The sequence below is a fragment of the Podarcis erhardii genome (genome assembly GCF_964252035.2).
Source record: "Podarcis erhardii genome assembly, chromosome: Z".
NCBI lineage: Eukaryota > Metazoa > Chordata > Lepidosauria > Squamata > Lacertidae > Podarcis > Podarcis erhardii.
This window is the reverse complement of record NC_138504.1, coordinates 25,281,125-25,304,012: the sequence shown is the minus strand read 5'-3', so window position 1 is coordinate 25,304,012 and position 22,888 is coordinate 25,281,125. Positions and strand designations below refer to the sequence as shown.

The following is a 22,888-nucleotide window of genomic DNA, read 5'->3' as shown; positions in this document are numbered from 1 at the left end:
TGGGTTTCCTGCAGCTGCTCTTGAGTGCCTTACTAATTTATTTGAACAGCAAAACTAATTTTAAAAAAGTGTTCTGAATGTGTCCTTCTGGTGGCATATCTAGTTGCAAAGGTTTTTCAGGAGAGGCAATGATATTCTTAGAAAGCCATCTTAGAACCAAACAGTAACATCTTTAATACCCCTGATTTTCATCCAGATAAATATATCATGTGGCACAAACTTTCCATTTAAATCAGCTGGTGTTTTTTTAAAAAAAGCTTTATTGGTTCTCCAAATTCCATGTAATTATTTAAAACCATCTTCAAAGAAAGATGGATAATGAGATAGCTCGAGATGAGATGACTACAAGTGCTTTTGGACATGTCAAGAAATACATCAATGTGGCTGAGATTATCTGGTCAGATGTTATAATACTGTGTGCTTTAAAACTAACTCTTGAGTTTTGTTTTTAAATAGTTGTCTGCTTACGTTCTGTAGCTGGTAACATCTGCTCTCAAGGCAACGCTTTCTTGAACATCTAATTATTTTTCATGCATCTGTTATCACCCTATCTGACACGACTTTATTCAAGCTACAACAGATGTAATTACTGGCATAACCTTAACTATCCAAATTAATTTTTTGTCCTTAGTTGTTATGATCTTACACAGTTCCTGGGTCTTCATGTCTCTGATCATGTTCTGGATGTCTCCCAGTTATCTGTTATCATTAACGACATCTCTGTATCATTCAATAAGACTGTTCTTTTTTACTATTATTCTGTGATTATTATTGTATTTTGAAGTTTTGTTGTCTGTAAAACATCAAAATACAATAGTCTTCTTCTTTGGTGATCACTCGTAGCCAAGTAAGATTGTCTTCCATGAATATGGTCTTAAAAGTGTGTCCCTAAGTGACTGTGGAGGGCAATTCTGGATCCACACATCCTTCCACAGTGGGGACATAGGTTTCTGGATGGGAGTTGATCGTGGTGAGGATTTGCCAAACGTGCCTTCCACAGAACGGAAATAAAATCCAAAATTTTAAAAAATCAGCATTAGATAAAGATAAGGGTCATAGTTCATTGGTAGAGCATCTTAGGAGTGAAAGGCTGTATCTTAGTGGCTAGAGCATCTGCTTTGCTTGCAGAAGGTCCCAGGTTCAGACCTCAGCATTTCCAGGTAGGGCTGAGAAAGACTCTGAAGCATTCTGTGAAGCATTCTGGATAACTATACAGTGGTACCTCGGGATGTGAACGGGATCCATTCTGGAGCCCCGTTTGCATCCAGAAGCAAAAATAACTAGCGACGGCACGTCTGCACACACATGTGTCACTTTTCGCCGCTTCTGCGCATGCGTGTGACATCATTTTTGAGCGTCTGCGCATGCGCGAGTGGCAAAACCCGGATGTAACGCGCTCCCTTACTTCCGAGTTGCTGCGGAGCGCAACTCTAATGCGCTCAACATGAAGCATATTCAACCCGAGGTATGACTGTACAGCAAAACAGCATACATAAAACATCAATGGATTTACAAGTTCAGCATTTAAAATCCTCAGAAGATAAAAGTTATTTGCTTGGTGCCAATAAGAGTGCAAAGAAAGTGCCAGACTAGCCTCTCTGGGGAGATATTCCATAACCAGGTTGTGATCTAAGAAGGTCCTTTCACAAATAGCTGCCTGTCACACCTGGGTTGATGGCAGGTACCTGGAGACGAGCCACTGATTATTACCTTGGGATCCAGTAGATATATGTTGTAGGTGGTGATCCTTCCAATAAACTGGTCCCAAGATGCTGAGGCTGTGATTATTTTGTGTGGACCAGGGCTGAGGAACCTGTGGCTCTACAAACACTATCGTTGGGTTATAATTCCTATTATCCCTGACCTTTGTCCATACTGACTGGGGCTCATGGGAATTAGAGTATGACAGCATATGAGTACAGGTCCCCCATCCCATGTGCACACTTAGCACCGGGGAGCTTGAAGGAGCACCTATCTCCATATCGTATCTACATTAAGATTTTCAGTGGAGGACCTCTAGAGTGCCATGCCCTGTCATGTATTCTCATGACATTGAAGAGGCATCATCTCCCTGGGTCTAGAGTGTGGAGACTGCTACACCTCGGGACTGGTGAGGTGGAAGGCAAAGAGGCCAACAGTAGGTAGAGCCAGGGCCAATGACAAGCAGAGCCAACTAACTCTAGTTTAGTCCCCATCCTACTCCCTGGCAAGTCCCACAAGACAACACTGAGATTAAGAAAGAGGAAGCTGAAAAGCTGTCTCACTCCCTGGACTGGTTGCAAATAAGAAGGCAGGCAGAAGTTAGTGGGGCAGTGTTGTCCCATTTGCCTAATGGGTCCACTGATTAAAGTTTCAACAACTGTTCCATCTGTCAGGGTTGCAGTAGTTGTACCATGCACTGCATATCCTTTCCAACTATATACCGTAGTTCTTTCCAGCTATATGCTCGGATGGATCTGGCACCTAGAGTAATGGTTTACTCTACTTCTCTTGCTCATTCTCCCAAACAACCCTGTGAAGCAGAAAGGTGGAGAACCAATGATTTAGAATGTAGGAAACTTTCTTACTTGATGGCCAGACAAGGGGTTGTCGCCAGCTACTCAGCCCCATTGCAACTAATGGTTCTAAGTTAGTTAAGTCCATTAATTTCAGTGGGTCTTCTCTGAGTAGAACTAGCATTGGATACAACCCAGCTGTCACTATACTGTTTCCCTTCAGATGTTTTGGACAATAACTCCTACAGCAGCAGCTGACATAGCCAATTGTCAAAGATGGTAGCAGTCTCTGAGGGGCACTTAATTGTTGAGAGATGGTTTAAACCAGTATTGACTGGCAGTAGTGCTCTAGGGTCTTAGGCAGAGGAGGGTCTTTCCATCACCTGCTTCCTGGCCCTTTTAACTGGAGTAGCCAATGATTGAACCTGAGAACTTCTGTATGCAAAACATGTGTTCTGCTTCTAAGCTGATGGAGAGTTTTGAACCACAGTTCTCGTGTGGCTTGATCTTGAGAAATGGTTGTGAGATATGCTAAGCCACAGTGGATCTTTGGGTTCATTTGGCACAGATGATCTTGCCTTTCCACAGTGCAGGTCAGCTTGACCATGTTAAAAATACTCTGCCATATAAATAATTTACTTTGTACCCCGTTCCTGTTGCCGTCACTTATGAGAAATAATTCATCCTGGGATTTTCACTTCTTTGCTGCTGCAATCCTGCCAAGAATTTTTAAAATAGTTTTTATATTTATTTTATTTGTAAAAAAGAAGTTGGGCTGGGAATGGGCATAAAATAAACAGTAGATTTGTGTAAGTGAAGGCTTTAGAATCCCCAGAACGGCTGTTTAACCACTTCTCACCAGCCTCTCTCCCTTCCATAGAGTTTGCGGGAGAGAGGAAAAATATCCAAGCAAGAGGCTGCTTTTCATCAGGGCTGGATTACTTAACAAGTGCTGTGGTTGGTGTGGTTTTCCTGAGTTTAAGCTGATCAGGCTATGAAAGGCATTGCAAATTTGGATGGGTGAGAGCTGACAGAATTACTGCCATTGCCCCCCACCCCAAGCTGAACCGCAAGGCCACACAAATAGGTGCTCCTATTGGGGAATGTAAACTTGCACACTTGGAAATCTGGAGAGGTGTGGCTCAGACTGTGCACTTTTTCTTCAGCAGAGAGAGAGAAAACTGCCAATTCTATTTTGCTTATCTCTGGACCAGAAGCTCAGCTGCACTCCCTTAAGCCCAGATTGTGGGAGGATCATTGATGAAACACTCTGTGCATACTTAAAGGCACAAGGTTTTTTTAAAAAAATATCCACATATTTCAGTGCTGAGCCTTGAGACATAGGGAGCTGGCTCTGGAGGTCATCCCTGTCCTGTTTTAGGAAAAGGAGGGGGCAGTCAGTTAAGAGTCTGTGGCACTCACAATTTAAGTTGTTAGGCCTTGAAGAACAGGGGCAAGTATGGTGAGTTGCCTAGGCCAACCCAGGAGCCAGGATTGGCAAGAACTTTCCCAAGAGTGAGCATTTTAAGGCATGATAAAGTGGCCAGTCTGATAGCCACTTAGAGGGGGCAAGCCTAACAGGAGCTATATGTTGCATGAAGGGCCATAGCCCTATTCTGCACCTACTGGCTCATAGAGCATAGGGATGCTGAGAGCTATCTATGAGCTGTGTCCTGTAAACCAGAGGAGTTAGCTAAGGGCTCATGCTCTGGCTTGGATGGTCCAGGAGCAGAGGTGATGGCTCTTCAGGTGCTGCCTCCTCTTCTGTCATCTCTGAGCTGGATGCAGATCATCACCTGTGAACATGGCAATCGCGTCTGTAATCTGTGCCTGATAGCATTGTTCTTCCACCAGTGGGACATGACCCACAAGTGATGGTGCTCTGACCTGAGGCGGGTTACATCAGTAGTGCAGCCACCATTTTCCTTTTTGATGGTTTGCCAACTTGGGTTGATTATTTTTGGGTTGCCAAGCAGCTGGAGGAGAGGACAGAGGGTAAAGAAAGAGCTGTGAGCAGAAAGAGCCCTTTCCCCGTCTTCTGGACCTCCTAGGAAACTCAGCAAACTTGCTGTACCTGGAACTGGGTGTGGCACATGCAGCTGAATGGGACACAACTACAGGCAAGGAAGGACTTTCCACTTTGAGCCTGCGCATAAAAAGCAAGTCTAGAGTGAGAGACTAGGGTGCTGCCTGCTGTTTACAGGAATTATTCTCATTGTCAGAGTTTTGGGGTGAACTGAGAGTTTGTTTGGACCCTGGTTAAGAACCCAGAGGCCAAGAGGGAGGGTGTGTCAAAAGGAAAATGAATGGATATTGATTTATATATATTAGTAACTTTGTATTAATGTAACATTTTTATATGTAGCTGTGTATTTTTGTAATCTTTTGTTTAAGTTGTCTGTTGTTGCTTCTGTTTTTTGTTTACTACTTTGATATATTTTTAACATATTAAGCATTATACAAATCAAGTTGTCTGCAGCCCCTCTGCCCAGAGAAGCTTTACCTGTTGATGAAATCATATTGCTCTGGTGCATTGTGGGAAATTTAAAATGGCAGTTCCTAAATGCAGTTGCCCAGCACAGAGAAGGCATTGATGTCAGTGGGCCTTGACAGGGAGGGCATGGGGAGTTTGGGTGCTGATGTCAGTCCTGGTTATACTAAGGGAGACTTTTCTCTGATGTGGAGAACAAAAAATAAATAAATCTGCTTTTATATTTTAAAAGAATGTGGCAATACAAAAGAATTTAAATGTTTTGCTGTTCACTTGAAAGCTGTGATCTGATTGTATCCATACATTAAAACAGCTGTGAGTCCTCACTCTTGGGTCTCCAGATGTTGTACTTGATGGGTTTATTAGGTAGATGAGGGAATATAATTAACTATATTTTATCCCTCTGCAGACCCATGTATTTGGGTTAACAGACAAAAGGATCAGCTTAACACTTGCATTTAGACGCATGGGGCTGAGCAGAGTTTAAATCCCATCTTAAGCAGTTTAATTGAAAGCACAGGAATTAGCTGTTAGGCCAATCTTCCCCTTTGTTGCCTGTTTATCAAAGAAATAGGATACAGACTAAAAAGTAAGTTTAAAACATATATTTTACTCACAGTCAAGCATTCGTCCTTAGCAGCAAAAAGTAAAATACATCTGTTTACAGGAAAAACAGCTTCAGGGTTTACTCCTTAGCTTTTTCTTCCCGCGAAGATATCTCACAAGGTAGCAGAGGTTTAGAATCAGAGTTCTCCTTCTTCTAGATAGGCTGCCTTCCCAGGGTGATGAACACCATCTGCCCCTCACTTCTCTCTACACAGCATGTGCAGAAATTGCCTTCTTGACTGTTGGACCCACTATTGGTCCTATGGTTTGCTCAATCCACCAGAGCCCATCTTCGCATGCAGGGGAAGTTCCTAGCTTACTGAGGGTTTGAGGCATAGCTGTCAACGTTTCCCATTTTTAAAGGGAAATTCCCTTATTCTGAATAGAATTCCTCGCAAGAAAAGGGAAAAGTTGACAGCTGTGGTTTGAGGCCTATCAGCTACCCTCACCTGTTTTAGCCGTTCTCAGGGTGTGGCCACTGTCACATGCTGACAACTTCTAGGAACCACAGGTGAGAGCTGAGGGCAGGGTGGAGACCAAAGGTGGACAAACTATCCCAGAAGGACCGCAACATGTCCCCCACCAGGGATACTACCCCTCCCCTAACACACTAAGCTTCTGTGTTTAGCAGGAGTATGCATATCCTGTTTGGGCACCACTACCATAAACTGCCACATGTGTGTGTTGGTTCAAAAAGGACCTCCTGTAAAGAGGATTCTCAACAAGTGACTCATGTACTAATAAAACATGTATCCATGGTCTGAGCAGGCATATGAGTCCACCTCTGCTGGTTTCTGTACATTAGGATATCAACAAAGTACATCATAAATATTTGCTGAACAGTGAAAAGTTGTCTTAACAGTGTGTCATGCAAGGAATTGGTCTTAATTGGGGAGAATCCTGGTTCTGCTGACGATGCCAGCATTCTGTTAAATATTTATAAAAGAGCTAGCTTGTTTACTCTGAATCTCAACAGACTCATGCATTCTTAGGATGGAGGACACCTGGGGTCCTTTCAGCGCAACTTTATGGGAAGGTTTGCATCTAAATTCCCAACATTTAAGCAATCGTCTTAAAGACTGAGGCTGCATTCAAACAGCACTTTATTCAATTTTCACAGTGTTTCCTTACCTGATATTTTCCATGTTTTGTGTGATGTATCACATGATGTAACAGTCACTTTTGGGAAACTAGTAGAAGTTAAGAAATAATATTCGTAGTATTTGCTTCCAGAAAAAAAAAAATATTTTCGCGACTCTGGTCACCTGGAAAATTGCAGGAGTTTTGCATTGCAATTTAACATAACAAGAACTGTAGTGGGATTCTGGCATATGGCCTTTACCACCATGTAAAATTTAGTACCATGTGGTGGTGTATCAGTCAAAAAATAGATAATGCAACAGGTAATGCAGTGTAAAAGAAACATTAGAACCCAGAACAGGAGCATTAGCATTGCAGTCAGTAAAACTTGCACAATAAACTCTATGTCTGAATGCACCCCCTATCTCCTGGGGTGTTCCTCTTTGAATTAGTGGGCGACTTGTGAAAGTACTGTTGTATGCCCCCATTCAGTAGGGCTTGTTCTGGCAGTAGAGGAGGTGGTGGGGCTGTGACACTTACCTGACCTCTGTCTGAGTCACTGCAGTGGGAGGCATTTAAAGAAACCAGTGCGGTTGCACAAGGAGATCACAGATGAGCTGAGATGTAATAAGGGCATGTATAAAAAAATGGAAGAAAGGGTAAATCACAAAGGAAGAGGGTGTCTGCAAGGCAGCGTCGTTATAGTACATGGTGCTTTGAAAGTGAGTGGAATCTGAGTTAAGAAAACATAGCCTGCTTCAGGTTACCTATGTAATGGCCCTTGAAACTATTCAAGCACTGTTGTGCAGACAAATCTCCCCCACTGAATGTCCTCAGGACATTTCTTTTCAAGCTACTCATTCAAGCTGCAAACATTTGAACTGATTCTACAATCTTCAACCTGCACATAGTCAGTCTGGCAGAACCCATGAGGATTTATTCCTAAGCTCCTGGGTTTGCATGCAGTTTTGAACTCATTTGCCAGCTGTTTTCCACTGCTTCTAGAAGAGGAAATATTTTGGTGACTGATACAGATTTGCCAGAAGTATAGGAAATATGCAAGGAAAATGCTTTCTCTGTCTGAATCAGTATCCAAATACTCTGTACAATGTACTAAGATAAGCACAGCTAGTTTCAACCTCACATTTTAAATGTTCATGGGTGCTGTATGCAGAGTATCTGGAGTCTTGGGCCAAAAATCCCAAAATGATAAGAACTGTGAGTAATCCCTCCTTTCTTGGTGGTGGAAGGTTATATTGCATCTTGCCTGTGCATTTATTTGGGCAGAATCTGGAGTTTTCATTACTACTTTTATCATAGAGCAGGGTAAATAGGAACTAAGAGGACACCCAAAAATATAGTTTTAATGTTTTTTTCTTTTCATGGTATTGCTTTCCTTGTACATTGCAGAGAGAAGATTGTAATTAAGTACTATATATACGTTGTCTAAGTAAAATAAACATTACCAATAATCTTGATCTGGGGTGGGGCTTAGCATATGTATAAGGGCAACATGATCCAACACTGGAGGTTGAGTATGAACTGTTTTGGTACTCAGTTTCTGTGCCAGGCAACCTGTTAGTCTATTTCAATTAAGTCCTGCAAGAGGAAGGGCACTGAAACATACTTAAAACTGAATTGCCCTAGAACTTGTATCTGCATACTCTCCAACGTGTTGTGGCAAAATAACCGGGATGCCATCTTCCGGGGCTGCATGTCTGTGTGAGTCATGTGATTCGCATGTCATAGCAGCCCCCCCCCAAAGCACTCTGTTGAGAGGTATGGTTTCTGTCACCCTCTCAAAAAAATGTTTATTGTGCCTTTCCCCACCCTGCAAAAAACAACAACACAAAACCACTAGGTGGTAGTAGCAGGTTTTTAAACCCCGTTTTGCTATATTTTATTTTCCAGTGTCCCACTGTCATTCCCAATTCTTCTGTAAATTTTGTGGGGGATCCAATGTGCCCCAAATATCCCCATAAATCAACTTTTTAGTAGTAGCAGCAGCACCTCCAGAAAGCTGCCTGCCATTTCCTTGATTATGAATTGCTCCTTGCTGTTTGGAAACGTCTGCTATTCTAGCTTCTTGTTTTAGGACTTTGAATGATCCACCTGCTGGGGACCAAATCCTCTCTACACTGCCTCTCAAGCAAGGTCCTTCAACTTCCATCCACCACCTTCTTGGGTGTATCTTCATTAATCCAAGATAGGAAACTTCAAAAGGCAAAGCATAAATATAAGAGCAACAATTCCCAGCATCCTTTACAAACTACCATTCCCATTGTTGTTTGGGAGAAACCATAAAGGTTAAACTTTTAAATCTGAGCTTTCCAAACTTTTCATGTTGGTGACACACTTTTTAGACATGTATTATTTCATGACACACTAATTCAGTTTTATTAGCAAACTGGAGGTTAAACTAACCCCATTACTGCCCCAGGAGGAGCGCGGGGAGCATTCGTGTTCCACACCCACACACCGCAGCTGACACACGTAACGTGTTGCAACACACAGTTTGGAAGGCTCTGCTTTAAATGTATGGTGTGGGTGTGGACCCAGTTATGTTTCCTCTCTTCTCATTCTTTTACATCCCCTCCATTGGTGCAAATTTTGAAGATAGGTCGGTTCCTTCCCCTTATCATTGTGTATCTTCTGCTTCCAATGTGAAGTATAGACTCAGAGGTGGCCTTTTCTAGCTGGCGATGGAGTGCCGGCAATGCCCCTCCTGGCACTGGATCAGCCAAGCGAACTTTGTGACTGGTGTCAGCAGTGGCAACTGTAGCGACTGAATTAAAAACAGCAATGCGGAAGTTCCTCATTGCTTCTCAGCCGCATGCTTCAGCACAGGGATCTCTCTCCATGATACTTTGTGCTCAAACACAAGAGCAGAATAGCCCCTCTGGCTGACTAAAGGCCAGTGTTTTGCTCAGATATTGCAGCGAAGTCAGAGAATGCATAAGCGTTTGCTGCTGACAGCATTTCATTCTGAACGGAGTATGATTGGAATGCCATGGAATGCTAGGCTTTCTCTGATGGAGGGCTTGTTAATGCCAACGTGTCTGTGGCTAAGGTGTGTCCTGAGGCCACCCTTATCTGTTTAAAATGCTGCTTCTTTTACAGATAATATAAGCAAGGCTACTACTGGTTGAGGGTATTCTTAGCTGATTAACTGGGAGGGGGGGGAGGCTTGTCCAAATTCAGCTCGTCCTGTGCATCAAAAACACAGGTTCAAGTAGTTTTCTCCATCTCCTGTGCTTTCTACTCATGGGTTCAAGCGATTTAGCCTTTGCCCTGCTGCTTTCCCCTGGGAAACCCACTGTTTCGCACAAAACCAGAGCAAACATCAATCCAGAGAAAATCCGATTGGCATTTGCTCTGATTCAGTGGCTAAACTGTGGGTTTTCCCAAGGGAAAGTGATGGGGAAAATGGCTACGTAACTGAGCCCCTAGTTTAAGTTAATTGAATAAACGTTCATAAATTTGTATTGTGTGGTGTAGTGGTTATAGTGTTGGACTAGGACCTGGGAGATCAAGGTTCAAATCTCCACTTGGTCATGAAGCTCTCTGGATGTTCTTAGGCTGAGAGTGAGTGACTGGCACAAGGGCAAGCTTTATGGCCAAGGGTGGAGGTTGAACCCTGGCCTCCTAGGTCCTGGTGCAACACCTTGACCTCTATAGCACCACCACCACCTCTCTCTCTCTCTCTCTCTCTCTCTCTCTCTCTCACACACACACACACACACACACACACACACACACACACACACCAGCATGTTTTGTAAATCTGTTCTGCCTTGGTTTTAATCAAAATACGGTGAATTTCAATCCATATGTGGTGAATTTCTGTTCATTGAGACTCATAGTGCTTTAGAGATACCCAAACCCTGTGCTTAAAAGAAGGGGTTTAAACATGTTGTTTGGGGTGACCAGAAGTGCTACCTGATCTTGAGGTGGCATGGACTAGGCCATCTTTGCAGAATGTTTAATCTTTCATGACCTCTACCCAGACTTGGTTCTTTCAGGGACTGTATAAATTCATGGCAGATGTCTATCAATGGGCACTGTGGTAATTCAGTGGAACCCCAGGTGCAGAAGTTGTGTACCTCTTAATATCAGTAGGAGTTGTGTACCTCTTAATACCAGTAGGATAAACCCTGTTTGTGGGTGTCTCCTACATATCTGTTTGGCCATCACAGGAAATAGGGTCCTGAGCTAGATGGGCTTTGGTCTGATCCAGCAGAGCTCTTCTTACATTTTTACATTCCAGATGCTACAAAAGCATCTGGAGGTGTGTTGCAATGAAACCCACCCTTGTGCTTTTCTTAGGATGGATGGCAAAACTGCTCCACTGAGATACTTCACATTCTTTCTTTTTGGAGTATTGACAAAACCAAAGAGTAGATTTTGGCACTTTTCAAGGTTTCGCTTGCTTCCAGACCTCTTGTGTGACGGATGAGTAGTTGAGAAAGTATTTACTCGGTTCCTCCTTTCTATGGGAGCACAAGACAGTTGCTATTTAGGCATTGCTTTTCAGGTTTGGAGAGATAAGCCACCCCTTAGGGTCCCATATCAAACTCTCTTAAGCCACGAATGGGAGTCCAGCCAACAGGCTCCCCTGTTATCAGAGCCAGATTGCTGTTAGCTACACACCATCCGCTGGTGATCTTGTGTCTCTGCATTTCCTTCTCCCTCTCATCAATGAGCCAATGAGCACCAAGCCCTGACAGTTAAAATCTTCTTCCCGACCTTAGATGCTGCTGTACAAAGAGCCCAGCTTAAGCCCTGGCCTAGTGTGTGATTGAGCATTTTGCATGGTCATGAATTCCAGCCCTACAGGGACAGGAAGCACAGTGCATTGTGGGTAGTAGCCCAGGCCCAGAAAGGCCTTTAAGCCTTTGTTGTATTGTATAGCCAGGGATTTCAGGAACAATCAGGCCTGTCCATCAAAGATTAAGCAGACTGGAAGTGCACTTTATACCAACAAATGGAACGAACAGCCTTTTTGGAGTGTTAATACAGCCACGTAATGAAAGGTCCAAGGACTTAGACATACAATTTAAGTGATGACAAGCACCACTGGAATGAATCATTTATTTTATAAACCTTAGCCAGTGGGAATTCCAGTGAAGGATTTGTTCATTTTCACTATTACCCTGTTTAGCGTACTTCACTTGAGAAGAAAGATTGCATAAACTTCATTTTCTTGGGTATTTGGGTTGGAGACATTTGCCTTCCCAAATTATGGTTGTTTTTTTCCCTCAGAAAGGCCAGCCCTATTCTTGTTTAGTCTGCTTCTGTGACACCTTGAAAACTAACAATTTATATTAGCATAAGCTTGTCTAGAAAACAGTCATGCTGGCTGGCTGGAGCTGCCCTTTCCTCTGTTGAAATCAAAAGAGATATAACTAGTTCCACCCAGTTTACAGGCCCTAGGGCAGGGCTGGGAATCTGCAGCGCTCTGGATATTTGTTGGACTCCAACTCCCATGAGCCCCTTCTAGCACAGCCAGAGGTAAAGGATGATGGGAGGTGTAGTCCAGCAACATCTGGAGGGCCACATGCTCCTCATCCCTGCTATAAGAATGGTGATCAGGGTTGCACAGAACTGGACAATAACTATCTCAGTTGGATCTACGTAAATGGGGGAACTGTAAGAGGCATTCCTCTGTGTACAAATTAAAGAAATATGGCTTTTTGTTCAATAGCATCATCTCACAATCCCTTTGCGGGGTTAGGGAGTACTTTTTATCTGTTTTTTTTATATATATACAAATGCCACAAAATGTTCATTCCGCACTTGTAGGGAATAAATCGTTCAGTGTGGGAACATTTACTTTTGGGAACTCCCTGCCCATTGATATTAAGCAGGTAACTTTGGCTGAATTATTTTCATGCTGACTAAAAAAACTTTCTGTTTCAGCAAACTTATCCCGGCATGTAATTTTAAAATGTAATATTGTTATTAATTATTTATATATGTGTGTGTTTTAAAATTGCTTATTTATGTATTTTTATCATTTTATGTTAATTTGTTTTTTAATGTTTGCTTTTATCGGCAGAGTGTTACTGAACATTTTAGATCTTTGTAAACTGCTTAAAGGTATTCTGTCAAGTACTTGGTATATATATTTTAGTTAAATAATAATAATACTGCACTGGATCACTCCTGTAGTCCACTAAGCATAATATAATTAAGTCCCATTGCTTTGAGCAGAACTTACATTTTTGGTCACTAGCTCCTTCCTGGAGAGAGGCCTAGTGGGTTAGAATGTGTAGATAAGCTTCTACTAAACTGGAAGAGAGCTGAATCACTTGTGTGAAGAGATGGACCTTTATTGTGGAGATATTTCTGTAGCCCAATCTGTATTGTAGCTCAGTCTGTAATGCTGGGGGGTGGGGTGCAAAATCAATTGCAATCCTGACTTTCCTGTTCAATGTGGGTTCCCATACCTGCTGGGGAGGTGGAGGTGAGGCAGTGTCAGCATCAGATGCACTGACAATTCCCTTCCGTGCAAGGATTTGTGTTGAATGTTACTGGATCCAACTACCTTCCACTGCGATGGGACCATATCTCAGTGGGATCACGGACACCTCCAGTTTTGTTTATTTCAAAAATATCAGCTATTAGGTGATCTGAAAGGCCTGTGACTGAGACAACTTGAAGAGGTGCTGCCTGTCAAAATAGACAGTACAATGCTAGGTGGGCAAACAGTTCAACCTAGAATAAGGCAAATTCCTTAGGTTATGAATGCCTCAAAGGAAACATGACAATCCAAGACTAATCAAGGTTTCAGTTTCCTTCCCATTCATGCGTTCATTCATTGTTTTATCAGCTTAAGGGCAACACTGCAGTTAACTCTTGAGACAAATAATACTTTGAATGGCTTTATAATAGTTGTACACCATGAACAGCAACCTCTGGGAAACATTTGTTATTACTTTTGTGAACATACAGAGTGAACATAAAAGCAGTAAGCAGCCATCATTAAACCTGTGCAGGACGGAGTATGTAGCCATCTCAAGACACATTGAGAAGCAAGTATAAACACCGTATTCTGGTATTCGCTCCCTATAGTTGAATGGGATGCAGGGGGTACGATGTGACCTCTGAGTACTGTTTATAAATTTGTTGAACATAAACCATCCCCTATTGAACTGATTGTGTTTTGTCTTGCCTTAAAGTTTTGTTTCAAAATGATTGTAATGTAGGGTTGCCATATGTCCTCTTTTCCCTGGACACGTCTTCTTTTTCTTGGGTATGTAAAATGAGAGTCGTCATAACGATCCATAGTTAAAAGCAGAGGTTGCTTTATGATCAACACTACCAGAATTAACAGACCCACTTCATAGCTCGAGGATTTCAAATGAGAGACATGGAAACAAGTCCCAAAAGGAGCATTGAATAGAATCAAAGAATAAATGCCCTATGCATGAAAAGCATAATGCTATAAAAAAAGAAATGAGGGGGGTGGAACGGGACAGGACTGGCAGTGCTTTGCTGGGTGCCATTTTTCTGTTAGCTCGCTGCCCAAACATTTTTAATTATACTTTTAAAATGCAGTCTCCAGTGAGCAATTTGGCTCAGGGAATGATAAAGTGGGTTTAGATGACCTCTCACCAGAGCTGAAGTAGATCAGGCAACTCTGAATCTATCAGACCATAAAAGGCATTGCTGGGCTCTGGAATGGAGAGTTGGCACAGTCAGTCCAAATACCAGAGAGGGAGGGAGGGAGAGATGGCAAGAGTGCTCTGTGGAGCAGGGGTTTTCAAAGGTGAGGGGGCTCCTCTGGAGAGGCATGAAGAGTGCTTACCTGTTTGTGCTTTCATTAGTCATAGAAGGTCCGCAAGTCACATAAGCCTTCTGCAGACAGAGGTTTCAAAACTAACTCCACTATCCCTGACCATTGGCCCTCTCCAGGTAGAGCTGATAATGTCCCCCTGTGCCTATTTTCTAATAATAAAATCACCATTTTATAGTTAAAATTGGGAAAAATAAATACAGTAAATGGACAAAAGTACAAAGATTCACAAAATGTTTAAGGGTATGCGTACCCCCCAGAAAAAAGCACTGATGTCCCTTATATGATACCTGGAAGAACCGCTGTTAGTTTAGACAATATTGCAATAGAAGGGCCAAGAGTCTGTCTAACATAGCATCCTATGTTCATATGACACCATGTTGCAGAAGTCTAGGTTAGACTAGCCTCCTCAAGACTATCTGCCTTTAAAGCATTCATATTAATTTACTTGCACAAAGCTTACTCTGTCTGTTCTGAGCAATAGAGGCTTGACAACAGTGGCGTAGCGTGGGGGGTGCAGGGGGGGCCGGCCGCACCGGGCGCAACATCTGGGGGTTAGGGTTAGGGGGCGCAAATCCACGGGTTAGGGGGTGCAAATCACGGGTTAGGGGGCGCAAATTACTTGCCTTGCCCTGGGTGCTGACAACCCACGCTACGCCACTGGTTGACAAAGAGCATTAATTTTGTTTCATTCCAATTTGATTCTGGGGTCTTTCTATTAATAATTCATTCACCCCACATTTTCAAAGCATTTCCTCATCACTTTCCGAACTGCAAAAAGTACTGTTTTTTGGGGGGGTTAAGCACCACCAGTGGTCAAGGATGATGGGATGATTATTAGGTTTCACTTGAGATTAGACTGGGAATGGGCAAGCTTTGGCCCTCTTGATGTTGCCCGACTACAATTCCCATCATCACTGACAATTGTCTATGTTTGACTGAGGTTCATGGGAGTTAAAGTCTGAGAACATCTATAGGGCAACAGGTTAGCCACCTTTGGATGAAGTGGTCGAAATCCAAAGAAAAAGACAGTTCGAGAACTTTGGATGGGTGCACAAAATAAAACTCTGTGTGGGTTATAGCATTGTGTGAGTTTCGCTGCCTTGTTTCCAACGCTTAATAAATGGTGTGTACTACAAATGCAGATATGTGAATCTGTAGAAATTAGAACATTCAAATCCCCGCACCCACAGCCAAACTTCATTGCTGGGAGAGCTGTCATGTCTTAAAACCCTGCAGGTGGGCAGCATTAACATCAACAAGACAAGTTTCTTGAAGACAAGATTAAATCAAATGACTGCATATGATATAAAATATAAATTTGAAGTTGGTAACCTTGTTTGTCCACCCTGCCACATTTCAGGATGGAATGTGCAACAAGTACAGTAATTTGCTGTTTTTGTTTTTTTAAATAATATTTATTAAATTTTCAATAAGAAAAAGGTTATAAAAATGATAAAAGGAAAAAACAAAAAATACAAATTACAGAAAAAATAAAATCAGTTAAAAATAAGTCCCTCTTTCTATATCTTACAATTCATTTACTTATTTTCATGACTTCCTCACACCTCCCTTTTTTGTATCCAGTTCAGATACCTTACCCTCTTTGTTTTATCTTAGTTCTTTATCTTCACATATTATAACTTTATATTTTCATCTAATATCAATCCATTTTTACATATTCCTGTTTAACCTTATTACTAAAACCGCTTCGTTTCATTCCAACGTCATTTTAACATTCAATAATTTTACAATGTTTCTGTAAATAATCTCAGTAATTTGCTGTTAATCTATCTGATCTAAATGCTGTGGACTATCTAAAATAATATTAATTGTAAAAATGGTTTCATCATTCTTTCAGGAGTGAGATAAGGAATTTTACTCATCATCTAATTGTTGTAATGTCCTTATATGATGGTTAGATTAGTGCCAGGGAGTGGCAGGGAGCTGGCTTTCAGAGATGAAAGATTCATATGCATAAGTTTTAAGCTTTCCATTTTCTTTTCTTTTTAAAGTGTGGTTTCGAGCAATGCTGTTGCCACATGAGCCAGCCCCTTTTACAGCGGTTTTATCCCCTAGAATTTCACCAAGCCCTGTGTGTTTTGACATCCATGTTAACTGTCCATGCTTCTTAAAACAAAGGGCAAATTCCTCACATATCTCTAGTTCCTTTCATTCCAAAGTGCTATGCCAGAGCTCATTTTTGCTCTCAATTAAGAGGAGGTAAGGAGCGCTTGCCAACCTCTGCTAATTTGACAATCCATGAATGAGATCTCATGTAATTGCAAGTTATCTGCATTCCTGCTGGCCTAGAGCTATCCCTCCACATCTCTGATGTTGCTTAGGGCATTTGATCCCGCCTGAGTTTGATCCTCGCGGGTGGCAAGAGGACTGCAGGCTCAGGCAGTGGAGATCAGCCACAGTGAACACACTTGGCGCCTGCCCCACTCTTTCAGGGGGGAGGGGTGACCCTACCCACTCATTTCTTGGGAATGAAAAAGTCTATGTGTAATGCTTCATCCCCATCCCCCACTGCCCACCCCAATTAAACAGCGCTGCTAGACTTGGCAGGGGTGCATGGTAGGATTTCACTCACTTGCCACTTTCCCCTGACAGTGTAAAAAGCAAAACAGGGGGCTGTTTTGTTTTGTGTCCCCCTCCCCCACTGCCTGAAGCATCAGTTTGCAAATGTTAAATTCTGCATAAGTCTGGACAGTGTTTCCAAATGGTTGGGGTGGGGGGCGGGGACTGCAGCTCAGTGGCAGAGCACAAGCTCCGCATAGAAAAGTTCCCAGGTAAAATCCCTCTGGCCTCTCCAGGTAGGGCTGGGAGAGATACCTGCCTGAAGTCATTTGAGGCCACTGTCAGTTTGTGGCAACGGCGTCTGACTTGGTATAGGTCAGCTTGCAATGTCCCTAAGGAATGTAATTTTGAATATATGCTTCTATTTTTATTTGTGCTCTAAAGCAAATTAATAAAATAGAATTCTCCCACACCCACCTCAGTGCTGTGTATGCGCATGCAGCCTTTCTCAACCTGTGGGTCCCCAGAGGTTGTTGAATTACAGCTCCCATCACCATTAGCTAGCAAGGCCAGAGCTCAGGGATGATGGGAGTTGTAGTCCAACAACCTCTGGGGACCCACAGGTTGAGAACCACTGCGAAGTTTATGCTTGCCCAATGAGACTCCCTTTTGCTTTCCTCTCCTCCCCCATGCAGCCCCTCACAAATCCACCAGATCTGCTTCAGAGGGCTGGGGGAACCCTCTGGAGCAGATTGGGTGGGTTTGCAAGGTACTGCAGGGGCATGGGGCAGCCAGCAAAAGGAAATCCACTCATGCAGCACTGGGTATTACTTGTCTGCCTATCTACACACACATGCTATATAATTGTGTGTACATAGGTAATGTATATTACACTGTACATTGCTGAGTAATGACATTGATAGAGGGGTCATTGCGCTCATGTCCTGCTTGGTGGGCTTCCTGTAAGCACCCATTTAGCCACCATGGAAAATGGGATTCTAGCTACTGCCTGCATTTTTGCTGATGGGTGTTGTGTCCATATCACAATAATTTACAAATCTTCTGGAAGACTCTTTTTCCTGTGGGCCAGATGTCACAGCTAAGACTCAGTAGGACTACTTGTGAGTGAATTAACATGTTTGCATCTTTATGGCAAAACAGACTTGAGATATTAATTAAATATACATTTTTCCAAAAATAAATAAATAAATCTATGTACATTTAACCTGGGAGAAAGCCTTATTGAGCACAGTGAGAGTTCTACTTCTGAGTACTGGGTAGGATTGCAATGTTAACTACTACACTATTACAGCAGCTGGAAACACTTTGAACTTTGTGGGGAAAGCTCTGCGAATGTCTGTACTGAAACTTATTTAGTGCAGTTATCTCAAAGATTATATTTTAATTGTTTTTTCCACAGTAAAAAAAACAACCCAGGGGGTCACTGGAATGTATAGTAACTTCTGGTTTTGAGCTAGGCAAACACTACTGTAAACAACAGCAAAAATGAAACAAAACCCTAAAGCCCTGGGAGGTTCGTTAATTACACACAAGCCATTTTGACATGAAAAAGGAACCAAATATGACAGTGCTTCACTTTTGTTCCAGTTTGTGTTCCCAAGATGCATATTAAAATCAGATGGTGGTGGTGTTTTTTTAAAAAAGTTCTTCACTTGAACTATATAAGATATACACAGAATCATTTGGTAGCACAAATACAGTGGTACCTCAGGTTACATACGCTTCAGGTTACAGACTCCACTAACCCAGAAATAGTGCTTCAGGTTAAGAACTTTGCTTCAGGATGAGAACAGGAATCGTGCTCTGGTGCACAGCGGCAGCAGGAGGCCCCATTAGCTAAAGTGGTGCTTCAGGTTAAGAACAGTTTCAGGTTAAGAACGGACCTCCGGAACGAATTAAGTACTTAACCCAAGGTACCACTGTATAATATTGGTATAGGCAGTGACATTCAGCAGAAAACCCATAAATGGATATATAAATAAATGAGTCAGACTATTTGTCCATGTAGCCCAATTTTGTCTACTGAGTAGACTCTACCCTGACTACCAGTGGCTCGCCAGGATTTCAGACAGGGGTCTTTCACATCCCTACCTTGAGATGCAGGGGACTGAAACCTGTACACAACCTGTACACAAACAAAGCTCTCTCTCTCTCTCCGATATGATATGATACTTGAGTCTACCCATCGCAACACATTTCTGCTGTTAGCTCACGCCTTGAGGATGCTTGTAAGTCTCTGGGTGACTTGCGGCAGCCCTGAACAGATGCCGGTTTGTCAACAGCCTTGTTAACTGCCCACAGAGGTGCTTAGAACTACAGCAAGTTGTCTCTCTAGTTGATTTGGGGGTCACCCCTGGTTCTAGTGCAGGTCAAGTAACCCCCACCTCCCTCATTCTCTTAGATTTAGGCAGGTGGCTAGGGCAGCTCAGAAGGGCCCTTGCACAGTGTGCATGTGTGCAACGGTAGAGGCCTGGCTGGAAAGCTTGCTGCTGGTACATGGGAGACAGATTGAAGAAAAGGAAATACGAATTGGCCCCATCCCGTATTTTGACCAATCGCAGCTAGCAGCGGTTAGGAGTTAGGTGGAGTCAGCTTCTGTTTTGACTTGAAATGTTCATTTTGGGCTTCTCTGAATTACGTAAAGGCAAGAAACAGTCGGGGGGAGCCAACCTGCAATGGCGCCCACCTGAGAGGTGTCAGAACTGTGCTCTAGTGCGCTGCAGCTGAAAGAAGGACTGGCCCAAGCTATAAGGTTCCATCAGGCTGTGAGGCAGATGGGACTTCCACCACCGAAGAGGGCCTCTCCACCAGCTTTGCTGGAAGGCCAGCGCTTTTGACTGCTCTTATAAAAAAGAAAAGGTCCATTGTTTCTGTTCACTACAGGATCCCTGAAACATTAGTGCTTCGGCTTGCTTTTCTCCTTCTTCTTCCCTGTCTCTTTTCCTTTTGTGTGGTGTGTCTTAGGTTGTAAGTCTGACGGCAGGCTCTGTCTTGTCACTGATATTTGTAAGCTGCTTTGGGAGCCATTTTTTAGCTGAAGAACTGGATGAAAACCATTAACAAAAATTATTCATATACAATATATGAATATAATGTAATAATTGATATAATAATAATAGAGTTTGCTTTTGCTTGGGACAGTAAAATAGTTGTGATAGCGAATCCCATGGTTTGACTGTGTGCTGGGAAGCACTTTCTTTTGCTGGTCCTACATCCCTCACCATTGAGCTTCATTGGACAACCCTCAAGTATTGTGAGTGAAGGGGGCAGGGGGGCTCTTCTCCATCCACATTCTCCACCTCATACACTTGTGGCTGTTATTTGTCCCCAAATAACAATGCTGTAAGCATTTTTACTACTTTGCATCAGTGTTCTGCTCTTTCTCAGCCTAACCTACCTTGCAGTGTTGATTTGAGAATAAACTCAGATAATCCCCCCATGGTTGCCATTTGAGCTTCTTAGAAGAAGAGCCAAATGTAAATGTGGTAAACAGAAGAGCCCTCAATGGAAGCTACTCGTTACTTAGAATTATAGCCTTAGCTGTACAGTGGTACCTTGGTTCTCAAATTTAATCCATTCTGGGAGACCATTCAACTTCCAAAATGGTTCAGAAACCAAGACGGAGCTTCCATTTGGCTGCAGGAACTTCCTGCACTCAAGTGGAAGCCACGTCGGACATTCAGCTTCCGAAAAATGTTCGCAAACTGGAACACTCACTTCCGGGTTTGCGGTGTTTGGGAGACAATTTGTTTGGGAGCCAAGCCATTCGAAAACCAAGGTACCACTGTACTAGATTCAGACCAAGTCTCCCATCTACACCATACGTTTAAAAGCAGTGCCATACCACTTTAAACAGCCATGGCTTCCCCCAAAGTTGTAAAGCGTAGTTATGAAGCTCCTGTTGCCCTCACAGGGTAAGATTTTCCAGACCTCCCTGGGAAGAAGCATTGATTGGAATTGTAGTTTTGAGAGGAATAGAGGTTGTCGAACACCCATCAGTAACCTTGACAAACTACAGTTCCCAGGATTCCTTGGGGGGGAGCCATGACTCCTCAGAGTGGTATGATACTGCTTTAAATGTATAGTGCAGATGGGGCCTCAGTTAAGGAAGCAAATTTTGCCATGTGCTTAGCTGACATTTTAGGGGTTCCTCATATAATAAATGTAAACAATGTGCAAATGAAAAATGCAGAAGGGCTGGCCACTTAGGTTTTGTTGTCCATGGTTTAACCAGTTTCTTTCTATTCTACTGTGGAAAGTGTTGTTGCCAGCCATCTTCAAAAGGATTTAAATGAAATTCATAAGAATTAGATTATCATGGTTTAATCACATTACGAGGGAGATTAGCAACATTTCGCTGGGTCTTTGTGCTGCTGGAGCCACCCCAGGATACTGGGATAAATCTTCAAGCAGTATTAAGATCTCTCTTGTAGTGTGCAAAGTAAAACAGAGGTTTCAGTCATTTTTTCTCTTTCTTGGGATTAGAACACAGGACCTACACTTAATCCCTCCATTGTAGAACTCTTGAAACTAACGGTAATCAGATTTGGATACGACCTTCACAATCATTCCTCAGTGTTGCATTATTATATACGAACGTAGGAAAGCCTCTTTAGGATGAGATCAAAGACCCATCTAGCCTAACATCCCTCAGGGTGATCTGAGTCCCCATCAGCAGTACAAAATGAAAGCAGTATCATACCACTTTAAAAAGTCATGGCTTACCCCAAAGCATCCTGAGAACTGCATTTTGCTAAGGGTGCTGAGAGTTTGTTAGCATGCCCTTCAGAGAGTTACAATTCCCAGAATTCCCTGGGAAAGGGGGTTGACGGTTACATTACTCTCAGAAATGCATCCTTTGGTGACTCCCACTCCTGCTCTGAATCAGAGGCCTCAGAGGGAAGCATGATGGAAGAGGGTTTGGCAAGGTCTGAGGGGAGGGGCTGGGTGAAAGAGGGGTGGCAAGCAGAGAGTTCGGCTTCTACTAACTACACATTTTCACAGCTTGCCCTCACTGCCCTCCCTCTTTAGTACATCGCTCTCGCGCTCTCTCTCTCTCTCTCTCTCTCTCTCCCCTTCTCTGTCTCTATATGGTTATTTTCATTAATAATACATAAAGAAGCAAAAAAAAAGTCATATCAGAAACATCATCATCAACAACAAAAATAATTTTGAGCTTACTTGTATCTATTGTTGCAAAAAACAGAGGGAGTGTTAAGGCTCGTCCACACTTCCACTAGTCAGCAGTAAACAGCAGGTAATTCAGCAGGCAATTCAGCAGTAAACAGCAGTAAACCGGGGGGGGGGGCAGGGGGGGCAGGGCAAATGAAAAACATCATATACCCATGCCTAGAAAGCACTGAACAAGCGGAAGTGTGGATGAGCCCTGAGAGAAAGGGTTTTGCAGAAATTTATAGGCAATAAATTTATTAAGGTGCAAGCTTTTTCTTTGGCCCTTCATCATACGTGTTAAGTGTGCAAGTGTGCATTAAGTAGCTTGTGTCACCAGTAAGGTTGTCTTGCTAATTGGTCACTGTAACTATTTTGCTTTCATGTAAGCATCACCATCAAAGCTTTTTTGTGTGTGTGCATTTCATTATCCTGTAAACCCTGGTCTCTCATCCATGCATGTATACTGCATATGCTTGCCAGTCCAGAATTACATATGATGCATCTGATGAAGTGGACTATGGTGCACAAAAGCTTATGACATAATGAATTCATTAATCTTTAAAGTGCTACAAAAGTCTTGGTTGGTTTATTAACAAGAGCAGAGGGCTCTTCTGCTTATACACAACCAAAGTTATCAAACTTATTCAAAATAAAGGAAAATAAGCATTTCACTCTATTACTCTAATCCAGTTTAAAACATTT

General features: G+C 42.7%; 1 protein-coding gene and 1 long non-coding RNA gene across 5 annotated transcripts in view; one reads left to right on the top strand and one right to left on the bottom strand.

Annotated features, from left to right (window-relative positions):
- COL4A6 (collagen type IV alpha 6 chain) overlaps positions 1 to 22,888 on the top strand; it is a 173,782-nt gene that overhangs the window by 80,026 nt on the left and 70,868 nt on the right. The window lies entirely within an intron of this gene.
- Positions 8,474 to 13,892, bottom strand: LOC309333648. Its single transcript, XR_014152637.1, has 3 exons — positions 11,323 to 13,892; positions 10,982 to 11,162; positions 8,474 to 8,886 (listed from the first exon to the last, which is right to left on the bottom strand). It is a non-coding gene; the product is annotated as an uncharacterized lncRNA (long non-coding RNA).